General features: G+C 41.6%; 1 protein-coding gene across 1 annotated transcript in view; it reads left to right on the top strand.

Annotated features, from left to right (window-relative positions):
- Positions 1 to 2,349: 2,349 nt before the first annotated feature.
- LOC138580696 (loricrin-like) overlaps positions 2,350 to 22,026 on the top strand; it is a 67,210-nt gene continuing 47,533 nt past the window's right edge. The window contains exons 1-3 of the mRNA XM_069651439.1: positions 2,350 to 2,376; positions 4,300 to 4,329; positions 21,364 to 21,396. The gene's annotated coding sequence lies outside the window, so the exon portion shown is untranslated. The remainder of the gene's footprint in view (positions 2,377 to 4,299; positions 4,330 to 21,363; positions 21,397 to 22,026) is intronic.

Raw genomic sequence — 22,026 nt, 5'->3', positions numbered from 1 at the left:
GAATTGCATTTCTGACAATTGTGTGCTTCCTTCCATTTCCTTGCATTGCATAAAAGGGGGGGGTGGATTGCCAGAGAAAAGTGATTACATTGTTTTGTTGAAATCCTATCAAGTTGTTTTCTGTACTGCATTTCATTCCACATTGCATCCTTTTGAAACCATAAAAGTATTGTTGCTATCTTATCCATCCTATAACCAATCATTGATTATAAAGAAGTGTGCTAGTGCCAGATTCTCCGTTGTTAATCTTTATCATATCAGATTAAGTGTGCTATTCAATTATTAATTTATTATAAAGCGTGATATATATATCTATTGTTTAAATTATCAAATAAACCTTTTAACTTGCAAAACAGAACTACTTCTTGGCTCAGTGGGGTCAGGAGGATTCCAAGAGAGGGGTGTTATATAGGGGTAGTCATCCAGAACGCATGAACTGGACATAAAGATATATCAATAAGGGTTTTCATTCAGTATTCTAGACTAGGCGTTGAATTGGCTGTAGTGCTGAATTGAATCCTCTTACAATCCTCATTATTAATGAGATTCACTTAAAACACTGGGTTGGGCCTAGTGAATCGCACACAGACTGTGCCATGCACCAACGAGAGTGTTCTTGCCTAATATCATTCATTAAGGATGCACCTAACAGCTCATTCAGCAACACATAGGTGGAACAATCAGTGAACATGCAAAACATTAGCTTTGTCCTCCACAAAATGGTCAAGTAATCTCTTCTTGCCTGACCGTTTTGACTAGGCCAATTCGAGTTGTCCTCTGCGTGCAATAAAATGTTGGAATTTAGCTGTTTTGTGAGTTCTGTACATAGAAATGACATGTAAAATTCTAGTTGACATTTTCCCAACATTGTAATACATTATTATTATTTCCTGTAGGGCATTGGTGGCGGAATTGGTGGTGGACATGAAGTAAGCAATACAAATTATATTTGGACAATTTTAAGATGATGTCATCCCCTGAATATTATTGTCATATAATCACTTTCATGAATATGCCTTTAGTTTTATGTCCGGTGCACCATAATTTGTCTCACAATTTTCCTGACGTACGGTCACTTTCTAACCCTCTGATTGTCAGGTTACAGGTGGTTTTGGACGGGTTATGAAAGGCTTCAAAATCTGATGACTAATTTTAAATTTGTACTGTGGAACAAAACACGCCACACACACACCACACACATACTGATAGTCAGTTTATTCTTGACTAGCAGAAAGTAGTCAGAGATAGAACCTGAGAGGTGATACACTTTAAATGAAATGAGGGGAAACAAGTTAGTTTCAGCATCAAATGTATCCTCAATAGTAATGAGAGTCAATGAAAACCATGTGTTGTGCAGTGGTCCATAGTATGTGGAATGTGCAATGTCAGCTCTGAGAATGTTGGGCCATTATCAATCAATAATGCTGTACCTCTCACAATTCAATACAGATACAGAACGATCAATGAACATGCAAACTGATAGCTTTGTCCCCCAGAAAAATGTTCAGTTAGTCAGCAGCAGTTTAGTGAACACTAAAATCCATGCTTCTTGCCTTATGTAGGGAGTTGGTGGTAAAGTTGATGAAGGACATATTTTAAGTAAAACATATGATTGTTGTACGATTTCACAATGCTGTTACCTGCTGAATAGCAATGTCATCTAGTCAATTGAATTAGTGTGCCCTTAGACTTATGTCAGAACATTTCTCATCAATGCATCTCACAATGTACCTCCAAGTACCATCCCTTCCATTATCTTGATTGCCAGGTTAGAGATAGTTTGGACAGATTAAGGAAGGTATCAAAACAACATTCTTCATTTAAAATAGAACAGTGGCATACAGCACTGTACACTATTGTTGAAGTACACAGTGATTATTTTTTAGGTAATAATAATGGAAGGGTGATAACTTAGAGGTGAGAAAATTAAATTTAAAAAAAGTCAAATGATGGCTTAAGTGGAGAATCAAGTGCATCCTCATTATTAATTGTATTCACTTAAAACAATTGGTTGGACCTAGTGAATCGCACACAGACTCTGCCATGCACCAACGAGATTGTTCTTGCCCAATATCATTCATTAAGGCTGCACCTAACAGCTCATTCAGCAACACATAGGTGGAACAATCAGTGAACATGCAAAACATTAGCTTTGTCCTCCACAAAATGGTCAAGTAATCTCTTCTTGCCTGACCATTTTGACTAGGCCAATTCGAGTTGTCCTCTGCGTGCAATAAAATGGTGGAATTTAGCTGTTTTGTGAGTTCTGTACATTGAATTGACATGTAAAATTCTAGTTGACATTTTCCCAACATTGTAATACATGAATATTATTTCCTGTAGGGCATTGGTGGCGGAATTGGTGGTGGACATGGAGTAAGTAATACATATTATATTTGGACAATGTTAAGATGATGTCATCCCCTGAATATTATTGACATATAATAACTTTCATGAATATGCCTTTAGTTTTATGTCCGGTGAATTCACCATAATTTATCTCACAATTTTCCTGGCGTACGGTCACTTTCTAACCCTCTGATTGTCAGGTTACAGATGGTTTTGGAAGGCTTATGAAAGGCTTCAAAATCTCATGACTAATTTTAAATTTGTACCGTGGAACAAAACACGCCACAAACACACCATACACATACTGATAGTCAGTTAATTCTTGACTAGCAGATAGTAGTCAGAGATAGAAAACTGAGAGGTGATACACTTTAAATGAAATGAGGGGAAACAAGTTAGTTTCAGCATCAAATGTATCCTCAATAGTAATGAGAGTCAATGAAAACCATGTGTTGTGCAGCGGTGCATAGTATGTGGAATGTGCTGCAATGTCAGCTCTGAGAATTTTGGGCCATTATCAATCAATAATGCAGCACCACTCACAATTCAATACAGATACAGAACAATCAATGAACATGCAAACTGATAGCCAGAAAAATGTTCAGTTAGTCAGCAGTTCTGGTAGCGTTCCTTCGGTTAATTTCAGTGGATCTCTGACAGTGAGGGCCCACTACCAAATGGAGTTGCCAATCGCAAATTGACTCTGTCTTTAGAAGTGGTGGTACCCTTTGATTCTCTAATGAGCGTTCATATACGTTTCTGGATGTTCAGTTTAAGTGTTTGTGTGATTTATTTCCCCAGCGAGGGTAGTTCACCCACCACACACAAACACAAAGCAATATGGCTTAAATGTTTGTGATCATAATTGTATTACAATCCATGATCACTCAAAACCTCTGCCCCCTTCTTGCATTGTACATTACCTAATTCAAATTAGGTAAATCCCCTCAAGAAGGCATGTATAAAAAAAGAGTGTGTATGAATTCAACAATAGGGAAGCAATCATGTGTCAGCTTCTATAATAACAAAGAGCACCCAACAATTTGCAAAAGAGCAATCGATAATTACACATTGAGTGCATTCTAGAGTGCATTTAGGTACAGTCAAACACATTTCATGTATACCCTTAAATGTGACAATAAATGTATATCATTTCAGTTTTTGAAGCAAAGAAGTTACATGCCCATCACATATCGGTCAGGAGGCTGCTGCTTTCATTTAAAATCTGAGGGGAGAAGTTAAAACTTCTCTTAATATGTTAGCATACTAATGTGACTTCAAAATAGAAATATATGTTTTTTGTTCAATAGAGCATTGGTAGAGAATTTGGTGAACATAAGTTGAATACATCCTTTTGGGCATTATTACAAAACACGACAACCATCAATACATCAGCATATATTTTGTACAATCCCAGAAGGGACACACACATACAGCTCATGGGTTAAAAATGTAAATAATAATAATAATAATAATAATAATAATAATAATAATAATAATAATAATAGGAAATGTGTCCCTCATTTTTGTATAGCATACCCACACCCAAATGTGAGAAAGGCAGCTTTAGAAAGGTGTACTGACAAAAATATTGGACGTATATAAAATATTACAGAATAAAAATTTTGGCTCCTTCTGGATTACTAAGGATTACTTACAGAAGCACAATTGGTGGACTCAAATTTGTGTAGAGGATGTTCTTTAGCTCATGTGGCAGAGAAACTCAAAGTTGATTTCTGAAGAAAAAATGTAAAACACTATACATTATTGCTATCTTTTAAAACAAATAACCTAAAAGTCTATTAAGTATCTGCCAGGAAGAATTTGTGGGTTCTAAAATGATGTGGGAGAGATCCAATCAGACACCTGTACATGTAATTGTCTTTTCAAAGTTTATATTTACTATTCATCCACATTGAAATTAAAATACATGCATATTGTCTTCTGTAGGGTGTTGGTGGCAAAGCTGGTGGTGGAATAGTAAGTGGGGAAAATTGTTTACTCACTTATTCAATATTTGTTTAACGTTGAATAGTATTGATTTCTAGATAGATTAATGAGTATGCCCTGGAAGGTATGTATGGGGATTTCAAAGTAAGTCATTTAACTCTGCACATTAAGGCTACATCAACGCTTATCTCTAGATTTTGAGTTTATAGAAGGTCTTAAAAGGGTAATGGAAGGCATCAAAATGCTCTATCCATTTTTAAAAACAGTAATGTTGCATTCATCTCTGTGCAATGTCTTGATTAGGTGATAGTAATGGAAGAGAGATAACTTGATGAATCACACTTGAATTGAAAGTCAAAAGTTGGCCATTTACATTTAGAAGCTGACGGTACAACATCTCTTAATATGTAAACAAGTTAACATGACTTCAATATAGAAAGGTCTGTTTTCATCCCACGGAGCCTTCAAGGAGTCTGTGCTGAACATAAGGTAAATATGTCCTCTTGTGGACAGTGACAGAACACTACGATCATACGATAAATAAAATGGCATATATGTATTACCATCCAAGGCAGCATAAACGCACACACAAAAACACGCACACACATACACCATCACACAACAAAAATACACTCATACACATACACACACACATACACACACACACACACACACACAGCTCATGGGTTAAAAATTTAAATAATAATAATAATAATACTAATTATAATTATAATTATAATAATAATAATGATGGGAATGCTGTGTCCCCCATTTTCGTATAGCATACCCACACCCAAATGTGAGAAAGGCAGCTTTGGAAAGGTGTATTGACAAAAATATTGAACGCATTTAAAATATTACAGAATAAAAATGTTGGCTCATTCTGGATTACCAAGGATTACTTACAGAAGCACAATCGGTGGACTCAGATTTGTGTACAGGATGTTCTTTAGCTCATGTGGCCCATTTTAATTATTTGTTCCTGAACACTAAAATCCATGCTTCTTGCCTTCTGCAGTGAGTTGGTGGTAAAGTTGATGAAGGACATATTTTAAGTAAAACATATGATTGTTGTACGATTTCACAATGCTGTTACCTGCTGAATAGCAATGTCACCTACTCAATTGAATTAGTGTGCCCTTAGACTTATGTCAGAACATTTCTCATCAATGCATCTCACAATGTACCTCAAAGTTCCATCCCGTCCATCATCTTGATTGCCAGGTTAGAGATAGTTTGGACAGATTAAGGAAGGTATCAAAAAAAACATTCTTGATTTAAAATAGAACAGTGGCATACAACACTGTACACTATTTTTGAAGTACACAGTGATACTTTTTTAGGTAATAATAATGGAAGGGTGATAACTCAGAGGTGAGAAAATTAAATTTTAAAAAAGTCAACGTTGGCTTTAGTGGAGAATCAAGTGCATCCCCACTATTAATGAGATTCACTTAAAACACTGGGTTGGGCCTAGTGAATCACACATAGACTGTGCATGCACCAACAAGAGTGTTCTTGCCCAATATCATTCATTAAGGCTGAACCTAACAGCTCATTCAGCAAGACATAGTAGGAACAATCAGTGAACATGCACAACATTAGCTTTGTCCTCCACAAAATAGTCAAGTAATCTCTCCTTGCCTGACTGTTTTGACTAGGCCAATTCGAGTTGTCCTCTGCGTGCAATACAATGCACACACACACACAAACACACACACACACCCCTCTTTGTTTAATATGAATAATGATAATGGGCAGGATGTGTCCCTCATTTTAATATGGCATAATCACATCACAATGTGAGAAAGGCAGTCTTAGAAAGATGTAATGACAAAGGTATTGGACACACATATTAAATATTTAAAAAAATATATCATTCTGGCCTCTTTTGTAATACTAACAAGTAAGTAAAACCATTGGAATGGGGTTCGAGCATGTGTTCTTTATCTTCATTTGCAATGGGTGAGAAAGGGGTTTCTGATTATATCATGCGCTCTATATTCACATTTACAATGGTCATCGTGCTACAGGATTGCTCTATCTACATTGGCTCCGTAGGCTGTGTCTCTTACATCACAACATATGATTTCTCCTAACATCTAGCATATTTGTGAGCGTACATGGTACTGAAAGACAATTACCTTATATCACAGAATGTGGATTTTAAATATTATACTAATTACAATCTGGTAGGTGGGTTATTTATCAATTGCTCTGTTACATCTCATATGAACGGGTTCATCATACATTAACACAGAAGAGAATTTATGGTCACAAGTGGGATTAGTACTAGGGGTGAAGCTGGTTGGCACAAAAACGTGGGGCATGCATCTGTTACATCAAAAAGGGTGTGAGTTCGGGGGGTTATATAGGTTATATATCTATTGGTTGACGTCTGTAACTGAGGAGGCAGGTTTGTGGAGATTAATGGTTTAATCAGGACCCGACTCTGGCTCGGTCATTCACAGGTCAGTGATGTAAGGAGGAAGGCGAGAGATACAGTGTTCCGTTTGTAGCATTTTCGCCCAGTTTTCCGTGAGAACAGGACAGTCAAAGAGACACCAGAGGGAAGGTGGAGGGGGGAGTTCCTGGCTAACTGTGCATGGCTCCAGGGGAGGGCTGCCGGCCTGCAGGCTGGCTTTTGCTGTAAGGCCTGCTTTGGTGTATACAAACTGGAGTCAGGGTTCATTACAAAATGGAGTCAGTACTCAGTCCTCTCGTGGATGTTGCGCCCATATGTGTCCTCCCGAGGCTGCCCAGCACCTTTGGTCAGAGGCGCATGGCCAACCAGGGGTCGAGCATAGTCAGCGTGCGTGGACGGGAATAGAGGGGAGGGGGGCATAATAGACCTTTCCTCCCATACACCTTTATCTGGCTGCTCAGATATTTTTGTTTTTAGATGTTCTGCTCTGACTCTTTTGAGGATGTCTATGTTGAGTAATGGGCTTTGGTGTTTCCTACATGATCATTAGTTACATACTTGGAAAACCTCTGAGTCTGAGCTTTTCATATTCATTGAGAATAGTAAACAAGTGGGGACTATGACACTTAGTTTCCTAAGCACAAAGGTTGTTTGCTAGGGAGCATGGCTATTGAGAAGCAGTATCCTGCATTAATTTCTCTATGTTTGGGGAGTCACAGATGGCAAACACTGCATCCTCAGACAGGCACTGCCCATCCCAGGTTCTGTGAACGGTCAAAGATGACTCATTTGAAGAACTGCTTGAAGATATGCTTGAACTGTCATTGGTATCAGTGATGCTGGAAATGCCTTATGGAGTGAAAGGGCCTCTGTCCTTGTCCTACCACTTCTCTGTGTGTGCTTTCTTTATGATTTCTGCCACTGAGGTCCAGCCTGAACCTCTGCCAGTGCAGCTCTTCGTGTTATCTTTTGGTGAACAACACCCATGGGATACCGTTATGGGTCCATGGGTGGGGGCAGACCCTTGTACCCCTTAGGTGTTTCTGGGCACCAGTGTGCTGCCCACACAGCAGGCTATGGGCAGGTAGCAGCTACATGCTGACTTGGCAGTGGCTCTGAGCTAAGGCCAATTCGAGTTGTCCTCTGCGTGCAATACAATGCACACACACACACACACCCCTCTTTGTTTAATATGAATAATGATAATGGGCAGGATGTGTCCCTCATTTTAATATGGCATAATCACATCACAATGTGAGAAAGGCAGTCTTAGAAAGATGTAATGACAAAGGTATTGGACACGCATATTAAATATTTAAAAAAAATATCATTCTGGCCTCTTTTGTAATACTAACAAGTAAGTAAAACCATTGGAATGGGGTTCGAGCATGTGTTCTTTATCTTCATTTGCAATGGGTGAGAAAGGGGTTTCTGATTATATCATGCGCTCTATATTCACATTTACAATGGTCATCGTGCTACAGGATTGCTCTATCTACATTGGCTCCGTAGGCTGTGTCTCTTACATCACAACATATGATTTCTCCTAACATTTAGCATATTTGTGAGCGTACATGGTACTGAAAGACAATTACCTTATATCACAGAATGTGGATTTTAAATATTATACTCATTACAATCTGGTAGGTGGGTTATTTATCAATTGCTCTGTTACATCTCATAGGAACGGGTTCATCATACATTAACACAGAAGAGAATTTATGGTCACGAGTGGGATTAGTACTAGGGGTGAAGCTGGTTGGCACAAAAACGTGGGGCATGCATCTGTTACATCAAAAAGGGTGTGAGTTTGGGGGGTTATATAGGTTATATATCTATTGGTTGACGTCTGTAACTGAGGAGGCAGGTTTGTGGAGATTAATAGTTTAATCAGGACCCGACTCTGGCTCGGTCATTCACAGGTCAGTGATGTAAGGAGGAAGGCGAGAGATACAGTGTTCCGTTTGTAGCATTTTCGCCCAGTTTTCCGTGAGAACAGGACAATCAAAGAGACACCAGAGGGAAGGTGGAGGGGGGAGTTCCTGGCTAACTGTGCATGGCTCCAGGGGAGAGCTGCCGGCCTGCAGGCTGGCTTTTGCTGTAAGGCCTGCTTTGGTGTATACAAACTGGAGTCAGGGTTCATTACAAAATGGAGTCAGTACTCAGTCCTCTCTCGTGGATGTTGAGCCCGTATGTGTCCTCCCGAGGCTGCCCAGCACCTTTGGTCAGAGGCGCATGGCCAACCAGGGGTCGAGCATAGTCAGCGTGCGTGGACGGGAATAGAGGGGAGGGGGGCATAATAGACCTTTCCTCCCATACACCTTTATCTGGCTTCTCAGATATTTTTGTTTTTAGATGTTCTGCTCTGACTCTTTTGAGGATGTCTATGTTGAGTAATGGGCTTTGGTGTTTCCTACATGATCATTAGTTACATACTTGGAAAACCTCTGAGTCTGAGCTTTTCATATTCATTGAGAATAGTATACAAGTGGGGACTATGACACTTTGTTTCCTAAGCACAAAGGTTGTTTGCTAGGGAGCATGGCTATTGAGAAGCAGTATCCTGCATTAATTTCTCTATGTTTGGGGAGTCACAGATGGCAAACACTGCATCCTCAGACAGGCACTGCCCATCCCAGGTTCTGTGAACGGTGAAAGATGACTCATTTGAAGAACTGCTTGAAGATCTGCTTGAACTGTCATTGGTATCAGTGATGCTGGAAATGCCTTATGGAGGGACAGGGCCTCTGTCCTTGTCCTACCACTTCTCTGTGTGTGTTTTCTTTATGATTTCTGCCACTGAGGTCCAGCCTGACCCTCTGGTAGTGCAGCTCTTCGTGTTATCTTTTGGTGAACAACACCCATGGGATACCGTTATTGGTCCATGGGTGGGGGTAGACCCTTGTACCCCTTAGGTGTTTCTGGGCACCAGTGTGCTGCCCACACAGCAGGCTATGGGCAGGTAGCAGCTACATGCTGACTTGGCAGTGGCTCTGAGCTAATTGCGATACCCAGGCACTGCCATAGGAATCAATAGATTCCAACACAAATGCAACATGGCCACTGTGGCCTCTTGGTTTCTATTGCCTTTAACCATGTTTCCCAAAGTCCTGGGAATCCCTGACTCTGTCCCTTCCTCCTCAATGGCTGTTGGGTGGAAACATCATATATGTCTCTCATGTTCTCTTTCCTCCTGACTGGCGGTTGGGTGGAATTATCATATATCGCACTGTGGTTGCATCCTGTCAGACTAATTGGAGCCTTCCCAGGTGTTGTGCATTGTGGGTACACCCTAGGGCTGGGACCTGTGTGAATGAAGTTGGGAGTCCACTCACATTCTCTGTTGTGGGTGTCTGGTTTCTGTGTGTGTGAGACAATGAATGAGACAGCTCTGACTGAAACTGACATTAATACAGTGTAGTGTGCTGAAAGGCTGGGTACTTGCCCCAATTTGTTCAGAAGCTGAATTTGAAACTGAAGCAGGAAGAAGCTGTTCCTTGAAGCCCCGCTGGAAGTGATGTATGCTGCTGCATTTCTTCAATGTAATCCAAAAGCTGTTGTGTCTCCTACCAGGACCTGTGAAGGAGACCTCTCCTCGAGTTACGAGGGACATTCCTGCTCTTCTTTGAAGTATCCTGGAAGCCATTCCTGAGTGTCTGCCATCTGGAGAAGGGGTCTTCGAAGTCCAGAAGAGTAGTGCTGGACATCTCGAGCCAGAGAAGTCCCTTGATGTCGCCCAGCGTCTTGAGGTCTGTTTTGTGATCGCTGGAAGCTGTTGCTGTCTACTGTCCAGAAGAGGGTGTACCCTGGCATAGTGCTGCTGGATAACCAGAGCTGCGAAAGTTCCAAATGCCTAAGAACATTTGAAAGGACATCCTTGCCCGATACCGTAGACGTGAACGAAAAAAAATTATGTTTAAATAAAATATATTTCGGGGTTGGATAAGGGATATTAATAAAGGTAGGTGAAGAACGGGGCATTTGTGGGGGGGCTCCCCCTGCAATACAAAAATTACAATTCGGTCACTTCACTCTTTTGAAAACATGGTTTTGGTCAAATCACCTACATCCTTCCTTGACGTTACCCCCAACAACTTTTTCCTCCCGGAGCGAGCCCAGGGTGTTTGGGTGCAGTGGAAGGTCTGCCAGTGGGTTTCGGACCACAATAAGCTAACAAAGACGTCCTGAGGGTCCAGACTTAGTGAGGGTCTGAGGTCCACTCTAGTGGCGGAGTCCAGGTCACCAGAAGCTGACCAGAGGTCTATGCTGCGGCTGCAAGACTGAAGAAATGAAAGTCGGAAAACTGTGATAGTCTGAAGCCCAACAGCAAAGGTGACCTATGCACAGGTCACCGCCAGAAGTCATTGACAGGTCCCAGTGGTCTTACTTTCATATGCCAAGCCTTTAAGGAGCCCACAGCAAGTTTCATGTTCAGAGGACTTCTACAGTCGGAAAAATCATCAAACAAAGGATAGCACCGAGCAGAGCCAAGCGGCTGCACTTCAGAAAGATTTTGGTTCCTTTTTATTCTTCTACTCACCATCCCAGTGGCTCCTTCTTCCAAAGGGGGTCTATCCTCGGAGGGAATTGTTGAATAAAGCTGCCAAGGCTGCAAAGATTCTGTGACAAGGAAGGGCATCTTCTAGCCTCAAGAGTCACCGAGGGGTCCCAAATTTGTCTTGGATCCTGTTCTCCTGAGACCTCTCAGGTATTTTGGGGATAGTAGAACCTTTTACAAGAAAGCACAAGGGTATTGAGCATCATTGAACCGGGCTGTAAAAGACTTCATATGTTACTCTCTAACTTTTCCCTTACAGGTTGCCCAGGTGAGCGGATATTCACTCACAATTACGTGTCTAGTCTAAAGAAAGGATTCTGCCACTGTTCATACCTAACCTGCCATTCTGTCATACTCTATGCTGTTACACCTAACTTAGGAATCCACCTGGCTATTTACAATTGTCTGTTGTTGGTGCATCTATTACTGGATTTAAGTAATGGGTGCTACCACATAAAGTGTGTATAGTTGCCTTTCTTTGAACAAGTATTCCAAGTACAAAGTGTTATGCCTGCATCACCTCCTGAAAGCTTAAGCATGACTGTGCGTCAACTGTTACCAAATTGATAGCCTTACTGGGGTGTTCTGTGCATTTACCCTACCATATAATGGGCAGAAGTACAGACACCCCCGCCCAGTCTTTATAGTATCAGATTACATGCTTCCTCTATTGTCTTTATAGAAAGTGTTACCCTTAAAGGGAAAGCTTGTTTTTCCAACCTGTGGGAAGTTATGTCTGGCTAAAGCCAGAGTTGGGCTCTCTCAAACTGTGAGGGGAGGTCTTTCATTATCCTGCCCAGAGATACTAGGGTGTAGGTCAGGATCTAAGGCTCTAGGACTGGTGTGCCCTCAAAGCCAATGGGATGGGATGGGATTTGAGCCCTTAGATGGACCTGTTTTACGGCAATGTCATTGTCCCCTACCCTTTATCAGGGACCTGGGAAAGGTGTTCAGGGCCTCCTCACCATAACCTTGCCATGTTCAATATTGATTGGCTGGGGGATCCTTTCCCCCTCAGTCACCTTCCTTCCATCTTAAAGTGTTACAGAGGGACCGTCATCATAGAAAATATACCATATAAAAGGAAATCTTAAAATGCAAGAACATATTTGCTGTAAAAAAAAACAGAAAAAGCATTTATAATATCGGCAAAGAAATGGCTGCCTGCTGTTTTGGGGAGTTGGGGGCAGGTCCTTCGAAGCAAACCTACTTTGCATTAGCATGTGAACATTTTACTTAGACACTGATACATTTTGTAGTGCAAATTGAAGTGGCCCATTATGTGTGTACGTATGTATTACAATTTGTGCAGCGCAAACTAACGTTAATATGGCATCTGGGCGCGGAAACCGGAGAAAAAACCAGAAGAAATACAAAACAGACAGGGAAGTTAGACAGCAAACAGCATGGTCTTTAGTTGTTACCTGAAACGAAGAAGGTATGGAAGGCCACGGAGTGCCAGTGAGAGCGTGTTCCAGAGCTTAGGGGCCAGGACTGAAAAAGGAGTGACCCCCTGATCTGGATTTGTACAAACAGAACTTGGAGGGGTTTTTTGTTGCTGCAGCGAAACCTATGAGAGGGAATGTAGGCTTTAAGCTTCTCTCATAAAAAGGTAGGGCTCAAGATCTTAAACTCAATCCGTCTCCTAACCGGGAGCCAGTGGAGTTTACCTAATAGCGAGGTGATATGCTCAGATCTGGTGATCCGCAAGGCTAGGCAGGCTGCAGCATTCGGAAAAATCTGAATTAATTGAATCAGAGAGTCTGGTTGCACTAGATAGATCCGATTGCAGTAATCAATGTATCCCATTGTGGATGTGGTGACAACAGTAGCACGACAGACAGAGGGGAATAAGCAAGACTTTCTTAAGAAGTTTCAATCAGTGAAAACCTGCCCTGCTGACTGAAGCAATTTGAGCCTCTCTAAATCCTGAGGGTAGACTTTTAACCCCCAGGCATTTTACACTGGGGGCCAGGGACAGGAAGAACACCTAATGTCTTTGGCCCAAAAGAAGAGTTCCAGAATGTGCTAGGGTCTATGGTACCAAAAGCCAGAACATTCATATCATCAATTTCATGGTGTACAGTGTGTGTCTGCAGCACCTCCTTGGTTACACCAAACACACACACACACCAGGCTTGATCACCCTAGTGCATGGTTTGCTAATAAAATCATATTGACAGGCAATCAGGGTTGTTTATTTACATGAGCACACCAAAGGAATCCGTTGGCCTCTTCTGCAATACCAAAGAGAACTTAGTGAAGCACAAATAGCACAATTAAATGTTTGTGCAATTGGGTGTTCTTTTGTCTAATTAGTAACAGATAACTAGACTTCATGTATGCACCTAATTCATACACTAAAAGGCAATATTAACATTGTTTAATAGAAAGGAACAAGAAGCTCATCGAATATTTGCTATTGGGAAGCCATGTGTATTCAAAAGCTGGCGTGGAGAGCCACTGAGTTCCATTGTGACAATGATCATTGTGTTTACCATGTATTCACTATACAACAACATTAAAATACATGTTTAATTTTATTTACAGGGAATTGAAGGTGGTGTTGGTGGTGGCCATGTAGTAAATATAAAATATTTGCAAGATTACAAGATGTTGATATTCGCCTGATATCATTGACCCCTAGTACTGTAATTACTATTCCTTCAGAGGTACCATCTGGCATCTATCCTTAACTAATCTCACAGTATACCTGATGTATCACCTCCTCCACCCTATGATTGGCACTTTACAAGGGTTATCAATGGCATACAAATACTATGTCTAAAGTGGGAAGTTGGAGTTGTGCATACTTCACTGCATAGTATGCTTAAGTACCACTTTACACTTGATTAGGTGAATGTAGAAGACGTGATATGGCTATAACCAGAGAAATCTGAGTTGAAAATATGTTGAAGTTTAGCACGGTATCAAACACAACCTCACAAATAAGCACTCCTACATTTTCAGAAAGATTCTAAGAAAAAGGAAATTTACTTGGCTATGAAAATGAGGCACTACATTTCTTGGAAGCTTCATTACCCGCCCTGCCTATTACAGGAATCCATTTAAGAGTGGTACTCCGTTAATTGGTTACCAATTAACATGCACCTGGAGACCCACATTACAAATTACAAGTATTGGAAAAATGTAGTGCTTTTTGAAGGAGCTAAATTGTGTTCACTTGCAGGAACCACAACCCGAAAGTATCAGCCATATTTTAACAGACACATCTGGTCTTTCATAATGACATTTCTCAAAACGCAACCCAAACTCTTCATCTGTGGTGTGTTTTGCCACATTAACATTTTTGGGGTGTCATTCGATTTTAGGGCCTAATTCATGGAAATTTTAGCACGGTTCAAAATTCATGTTTTTTTTAGCTTTCAGGACTTTGACAGTGATATTGGTTGTGAACAGCGAGTAAATATAATATATTGTTGTTGTACGTTTTCACAATGAGGTGTTCTTCTGAATGGAGTTGACATATAATCTTGTAATGTGTACCAGTGATGCACCACCATTAATTTCGCAGAAATGTATCTCACAATATACCTGATGTACCATTGCCTTCCAAACCAACATTTTCATATTAAGGATTGTTGTGCAAATATGTGTGTGATCACACAACATGCTATGTCCAATGTGGGAAGGTGAAGCTACAGTGTACAACCCAGTGCTCCTTTGATTGTGTATGTAGTTATACTTCAGATGGAGATGCAAATGTAAATGAGATGTTAGACACATAGGATGCACCTTCTTTGTTTGTTTTGTTGTTTTATTTATTTATATAGCGCTTCAGACCCAGAAGTAAAAGGGCGCTTCGGGACAGGTTACAAAATACAATGTATACAGTTTACAGTTATACATTTTTACAGTTTATACAGTTTACAATGAGCATCAAACAGTTAAAATATAGGAAGTATCGTCAGGCATAGGAGATAGAAGATGGTAATCTTAGTTTTTCTCCAGTAACCATCCAATAACCTGTTTCCTGAAAGACTGAAAGGATTCAATAGATTGGATGTTAAGTGGTAAGGTATTCCAGAGTTGGGAGGCAAGGACCGTGAAGCTAGATCCTTTGGGCACCGTAAGGCATAAGGTATTGGAGGATCTGGTAACTCTAGTAGCCAATTTCAGGGTGAATGTGTTGGTGAGATAGGGTGGGGCTAGATGGTTTAGGGCTTTGTATGTGAGACATATGTTTTTTAGGTCAATTTGTTGTTGTATAGAGAGCCATTTGCAGGATGTTCTGGTAGTGGAGATGTGCTCTCGCCTGGGGATGTTTAGTGCTGCTCGTAGCACGTTATTTTGGAGTACCTGTAGTTTGTTGATTATAGATTGGTTAGCATTTAGGCATAGGCTATTGCAATAGTCCAGTGTGGACTGTAAGAGAGCCCTTGCCAGCGTGAGGCAACTATTAGTGGACAAGAAAGGTCTACAGGCCCTTATCAGTTTTCCAGTGTAGGCAGTGACTGAGGCAGTCATATTAACTTGTTTGGAAAGGTTGGTGTTGGCGTTGAGATAAAAGCCAAGGGTTTTCACATTTTTAACAATGGGAATTGTGTTACCATCGATGATGATGTTGTTGTAATTAGGGCTGAGTTTCAGCAAGTTATTAGGTGAGCCGACAAGGAAAAGCTCAGTCTTCTCATCATTCAGACAGAAGCCGTGTGTGGCCATCCATGCCTGAATGATGGAGAAGATTTCATTGATCCAGATGACGCCAGCACTATAGTTACCTGAGATGGTGAGGAGTATCTGGGTGTCATCTGCGTAATTGGTGTAGGTGACACCCAGATGGTCCAATTTGTCAAAGAGAGGCTTTGTATATATGTTATACAAAGTGGGGGAAACACAAGAGCCTTGTGGGACACCGCAGGTGATAGGGATGGGGTCTGCTGCTGCCACTGATGAAAAAACTCTCACGGTTCTGTTAGCCAAGAAGGATTGTATCCACATGACAGAATAGGAGGAGAAGTGAGCTGCAGACGAGAGGTGGTTGCAGAGTATTTTATGGTCGACCGGGTCGAAGGCCGCTGAGAGATCTAGAAGGCGTAAGATGGCCATGTTACCTTTATGTTTGATATCATCAATCTGACTTTTGAGATCAACAAGGACAGTTTCTGTTCCGTGTTGAGGTCGAAAGCCAGATTGACATATTCCTAGCAGTTGGTTAGTCTCTAGGTAATCCTGAATTTGCAGATAGGCAACTCTGTCAAGAATTTTTAGCAAGAATGGAACCGTAGGGATTGGTCTGTAATTAGTGGGAATGGCCGGGTCTTATGATTGAACCCAGGATTTTTTCAGGTTGCTGGGTAGTGAATTAGAGGAGAAGGACAGATTTGTTAGTTTAGTGATGAAGGGGGATAGATCTCTAGCTGCATCTTGTATAATCTGGGCAGGGCAGCTATCCCCTTTGCAGTTAGAGGGTTTTAGAGAGGTTATGATTTTTTGGACTTCTGGTATAGTTACCTTTTTGAAAGTGAAGCCTATGTCAGTGTCTGTGGGCGGTGGTGTACTTGGGTTAGTAGACTTGCTACTGGTAAATTGTTGTCGTTTAACCTCAATTTTGGTTTGGAACCCTGTGATTTTGTTGGCGAGGGCGTTCTGGATACTGGTACACCAAGATTTGTCTTTCGTGAAAGCATCTGTGGATGGGTTAGAATAATCTAATTCCTTTTGAATAGTGAAAAGTTCTTTAGTACAAGATCCTGCCTGGTTTATTCTAACATTGTAGGCTTCGTTCTTGGTACAAATTATCTCCTTTTTGTATAGGGAGAAGATATTCGTAAGATTAGTTTTGTTTTCAGCAGATGGTGTTGTTTTCCATAGTGTTTAAAGCTTAGCTTTCTTTTTTCTCAATATTTTGAGTTCACAGGTGTACCAAGAGTTCAAATGAGCTCTGTTTACATTTTCCAAGTTTCAGTGGGGCGATAATATCAATGGCATTAGCCATGGAGTCGTTGTACGTGTTGACCAGTAGGTTAAGGTCAGCAGTGGGCGGGAGTGCATTGAGCATGGGAAGGACCAAAGGGATTAGGGCTTCAGCAGTAATGTTACGCTTATTTCTAGTCGGACAGGCTGGTGCAGGGGGGCACTGTTTAGAATCTAAGTTGTTAATATTAATATCAAATGAGATGAGGTGGTGGTCAGTCCATGCAAGAGGTTGGGGAGCTTTGCAGGTAATATTACAGTTGAGAGCCGCTACCCAATCAATGATTCTACCTTTCTGATGAGTAGGTTGAGAACTAAGTTGTGTGAAGCCATGCTCAGCTAGAGCATTAGCCAGAGAGGAGGCTAGGGTGTCATTGGGGTCATTGTACCCAAGGTTAAAATCTCCAAGGATGATATTTTGTGCTGAAGGTTTAGAGTTCTCAGCTATTAGAGAGCTGATGTCTTCCTCGAAGGTTCCAGGAGGACCTGGGGGTCTATATATTAAGTGAATGGTAATCGTGCTCTTGGGGGTGGATTGTAGCTGGATAGTAAGGGGCTCACATGATTTAAGTGGAGGGGAGGTAACTGATCTGAGGTCCACTGAGGATTTAAAGATGATAGCTATACCTCCTCCTCGAGCATTGGGTCTGTCAGCTCTGAAGGTGTAATATTTGTCGGGAACAGCTAGGAATAGGTAAGGTCCTGCTGCCTCATGTAGCCAGGTTTCTGTTATGGCGAGGAAGTCAAGATCGTCTGATTTCTGTGGGATGAGCAACAAGAGACTTGACATTAAGTAAAGCTCCATTTAGGGGGGAGGATTTGGGCTTGTTAGAGGCTGTGTCTTTATTGTTAGCAGCCTTAGTCTTGGGTATTATAGAAGACTTACTGAACGTGACGGGGAGTCTGGTGCCTAGTCTACTGTTGCGGGTAGTGAGGTTAGGGTTGACTGTAAGTGGGTTACCTTGTGGCTTAGTAGTGGGTTTAGTACTAGGTTTGGGGTGGTTGGGATTGATACTAGGGTGGTCGTCCTCTGTCAAATGTGGAGCATTTGGTCTGAGGTGGCACAAGGATCTATCAAGGGTAGTATTGGCTAGGGTGTAAACTGTGTGGTCACTATCTTTAGTGGTGTGGTGTAGGTGGTAGCTCTGAGGGAAGGGTGACATGGTGGGCAGGAAAGGTGTGGGCAAGGGATAGGTAATGTCTTAAGCATCCAAGTTTGGCTAAGCCATTACTGAAGGATATGTAATTATTACCGCTGCAAGGTACATTATCGTGCATGACACAGAAGGGGAACATGATGAGAGTGAACCAGGTGAGCATGGTTTTGGCTGCGAAGTGAACTAGGTTGTAAGGCTATGATAGGCAAAATAGATTTAGGATATGCGCATACAGGTAGGCATAGTTAGCATTTGCAGGTGCACACAAATAGGCAGATTCGACTTGGCTAGAGGCTCACAGAATAGGCAGATTCGACTTTTAACTGTATGTTCACAAAGTAGGCAGATTCGACTTAGCTAAAGGCTCACAGAATAGGCAGATTCTACTTTAACTGGATGTTCACAGAGTAGGCAGATCGACTTAGCTAAAGGCTCACAGAATAGGCAGATTCGACTTTAACTGTATGTTCACAAAGTAGGCAGATTCGACGTATCTAAAGGCTCACAGAGTAGGCAGATTCTACTTTAACTGAATGTTCACAAACTATGCAGATTTGAATTTGCTAGAGTCTCACAAAATAGGCAGTATCAACAGTCTGAACTCAACAACGACTACGGAGTATACGGACAGTGATGTATACCTGCTAATGTAGCTGTTAGGGTCACTGTAACCAGAAAGCAAGAGACTGGGAACCCCTATGTGTCATAAGGCAGTATTACATAGCAGTGGTACATAGTAATCTAGTAGTACAAGAATTTAGGCAATGAGAATGTAGGCAAAGTGCAGCAAAAATCTAAACCAGTAGAGCAACGATACATAAGGACCTAGTGAGTCAAGGGACTACGTAGCACACTGAATGGGGGTAGAATTGCGCAGGATCAAGTAAGGCGTAGGCCAGAGTACAGGTTTAGAGCATACCTTAATGCAAGAGGCGTAATTAGATACACTGCAATAAGTTATTTTCCTCTAGATCGTGTGCACAACTTGTATTGCGTAGGCTTGCGTACATGGGAGGCTTTAAAAGAGAGGAGAGTGGAGCTAAATACAACATCACATGCAACCGCAAAATGAATGAACAGTATGCTGCATGTTCTGGGAAGCTAGTAAGAAACAGATACTTTACATGCCTATTCAAATACAGGACCCCATAGAACTGCCCTGGTGCCCCAATGCTCTGCTTACCAAGTCAAGGTATACATTAGAAAGTATCACTCTGAATAGTAAGTCAACACATAGAGACACATATTGCAGGTATTTGACAGGCTACTTGGATGTCCTGAGACATGTATGGCTGGAACCCAGACCAATACATTTTTGCTTCATGTTAAAAGTCACTCAAGCATTTGAGTTTTCTATTCAAATAAACTACAGCAGATCGGTTTGTCAGATTTGTCACAGTGCAACTTTCTGTTTATCCATATCCTGCTTCATAAATGTGTGGTAGATCTCTTTGTTCGGCAGGAGCCTATGGAATGGTCTCCCTGGGCCCCTCAGACTTTAGCCGGATCTCCTTAATATCCAGAAACTTCTCAAGGCTTTCAATTTCTCCCTCCTCCTTCCCTCTCCCCCTCCCTCGCTAACGTCCACCTGCTGCTGCGACTGGTCCTTTATGAGTCATACAGGGGTCAGGCCCTCCTTGACCAGTCTACCCCAGCACCCATAATGAGCACTTGTCCTCAGGAGCCCTTCCAGGATCAGCCTGAATTTGGCCTTCCCCTTCCATCACACTTGTATTTCCCTTTACACTTGTATCCCCTGACACTGCCCTCCATGGCTCCCATTAGCACTTGCTAAGCTCTTTGGGCCTCCACCTCCTGCACCTTCCCCCGCCCCCTTTCCTTCATCCCAGCCCTTCCGCCCTGAGCTTCACCCTCCCATTTGAAAATGTTACTAGGCCAAGTATGACCATTAGTGTTGTTTTTATTCCTCTGACCCACCCCCACCTTTTTCTGTCTTGTGGCACCAGGAAACATTTGTGTATAGGCACCATACAAATGTCCAATAAATTCTAATTAAAATAAAGCTGGGACAGACACATAGGGTCTGGTTTACAAACCATTTTCAATGGGGATTTCCTATGAAACACGATTTATAAATTGGACCCACTGTGTTGTTAAGAAAGTAATTACTATTTTGCAATCACTAATAATATTGACATTCACTGATGAAATAAATGAAGAAAAAAAAACAACACTTTTTATACTATCTGAAAAACACTAGCAGACATAATAAGCATTGAAAAGGCAATCTACCAGCGGCTGGATTCATCAAAACCTGGGCTACATGTATTACAGCACACACAAGCCCCGATTCACAGAAGCATTTTATAATGGGGCAACCCAATTGAAACACTCTGTGTTAAGCAGGCCCAGAGTCTGTTCAATGCACGGCCACGGGTTTAGTGGATCTTTAACAAGGAGCCTGTGACTGTGCACGCAGCAATCGGGGGTGGCACAGATGAGTGCATGTGGTATCTGGTGGCTTCTTCATTGCAACATTTGTAGCATGTCTCTGGTGCTCTGACGGCTTTGTGGGTCAATTGGACTGGTATTTCTGAGAGGCAAAAACCCATTCTTATGTAGAGCAGGGGAGTTGCTAGGTCTGGAAAAGACCCGGGGCTAAGCTGATGTCGGAACTGTTGGGACTGGGGGCTAGCTGGTCTTTTGGTTGTAGCTCCTGAGATTCTATCCGGGGCTACAACCAAAAGATCAGGGGCTATAGCCCCCCCTAGCAACGCCCCTGATGTAGAGGCTGCAATCTGTAATAGCATATAACATCTCAGGGTGTTAATCGTCAGCTAAGGGGCCACTTAGGGGCCAGAGATAAGCAATTATATGTAAAGTCTTACCAACAATCTAGAAGCATGTAATATATATATATTGGGTGCGGGGGACGTACACATTATAAGAGTTGTACATTTTACTGCCATTCAAACAATTTAATTGCATTTATCTGATCTTGAAAATACATGTTTTTTCTTTACTAGAACGTTGTTGGTGGAGTTGGTGGAGGAAAACCGGTAAATATGATGAAGATTAATATTGTTCCAAAATATTAAGGCAGTATTATCGTGTGGATAATGTTGGCTTGTAATCCTGTAATTCTCTCACGAGGCACATTAGGACAATTAGGCAATGTTAATGGAAGAGAGGCACCTTAGACCTGATACAATGTCGGCTTTGCAATAGTCAATTGGAGTTTAGCTTTGAAGAGGTAATCATCCACCCCTATTGGAGGATGTTCACTGTGTAAATGTGCATCCTCACGATAGAGGTTCTAGATGGTCACTGGGACTTCAAAGGGTCATTCCATGGGTGTGCAGGGTGTCTGTGTGCATGCCACCTCCTCAGTGGGGCCCACACAGTGCCTGATGACATGAGAGTTTTGGTTTGGAAATAAAAAAGGATGAGCAGGCACACCCCCAAGAAAATTACGAAAGCCAAATAATACATGCACTTAAATGTATTTATATGAATGTATAAAACCGAAATGTGTTGCAAAGTTATCAATGACAACTCTGCGGAGGGCAACCGACAGGATGTAATGTTATTAATTACGGGGGAAGGTTGCTCACAAGTGAGCTTTGAACATAAACGAATAGAAGGGAGTTGCTTCTGAGACTTGGATGCATGCAAGAGCATTACGAAGT

Source organism: Ambystoma mexicanum, chromosome 3p (genome assembly GCF_040938575.1).
Source record: "Ambystoma mexicanum isolate Mex_15411 chromosome 3p, UKY_AmexF1_1, whole genome shotgun sequence".
Classification (NCBI taxonomy): domain Eukaryota; kingdom Metazoa; phylum Chordata; class Amphibia; order Caudata; family Ambystomatidae; genus Ambystoma; species Ambystoma mexicanum.
Note: the sequence above shows the minus strand (reverse complement) of the source record. Positions and strands in the feature narration are given on the sequence as shown.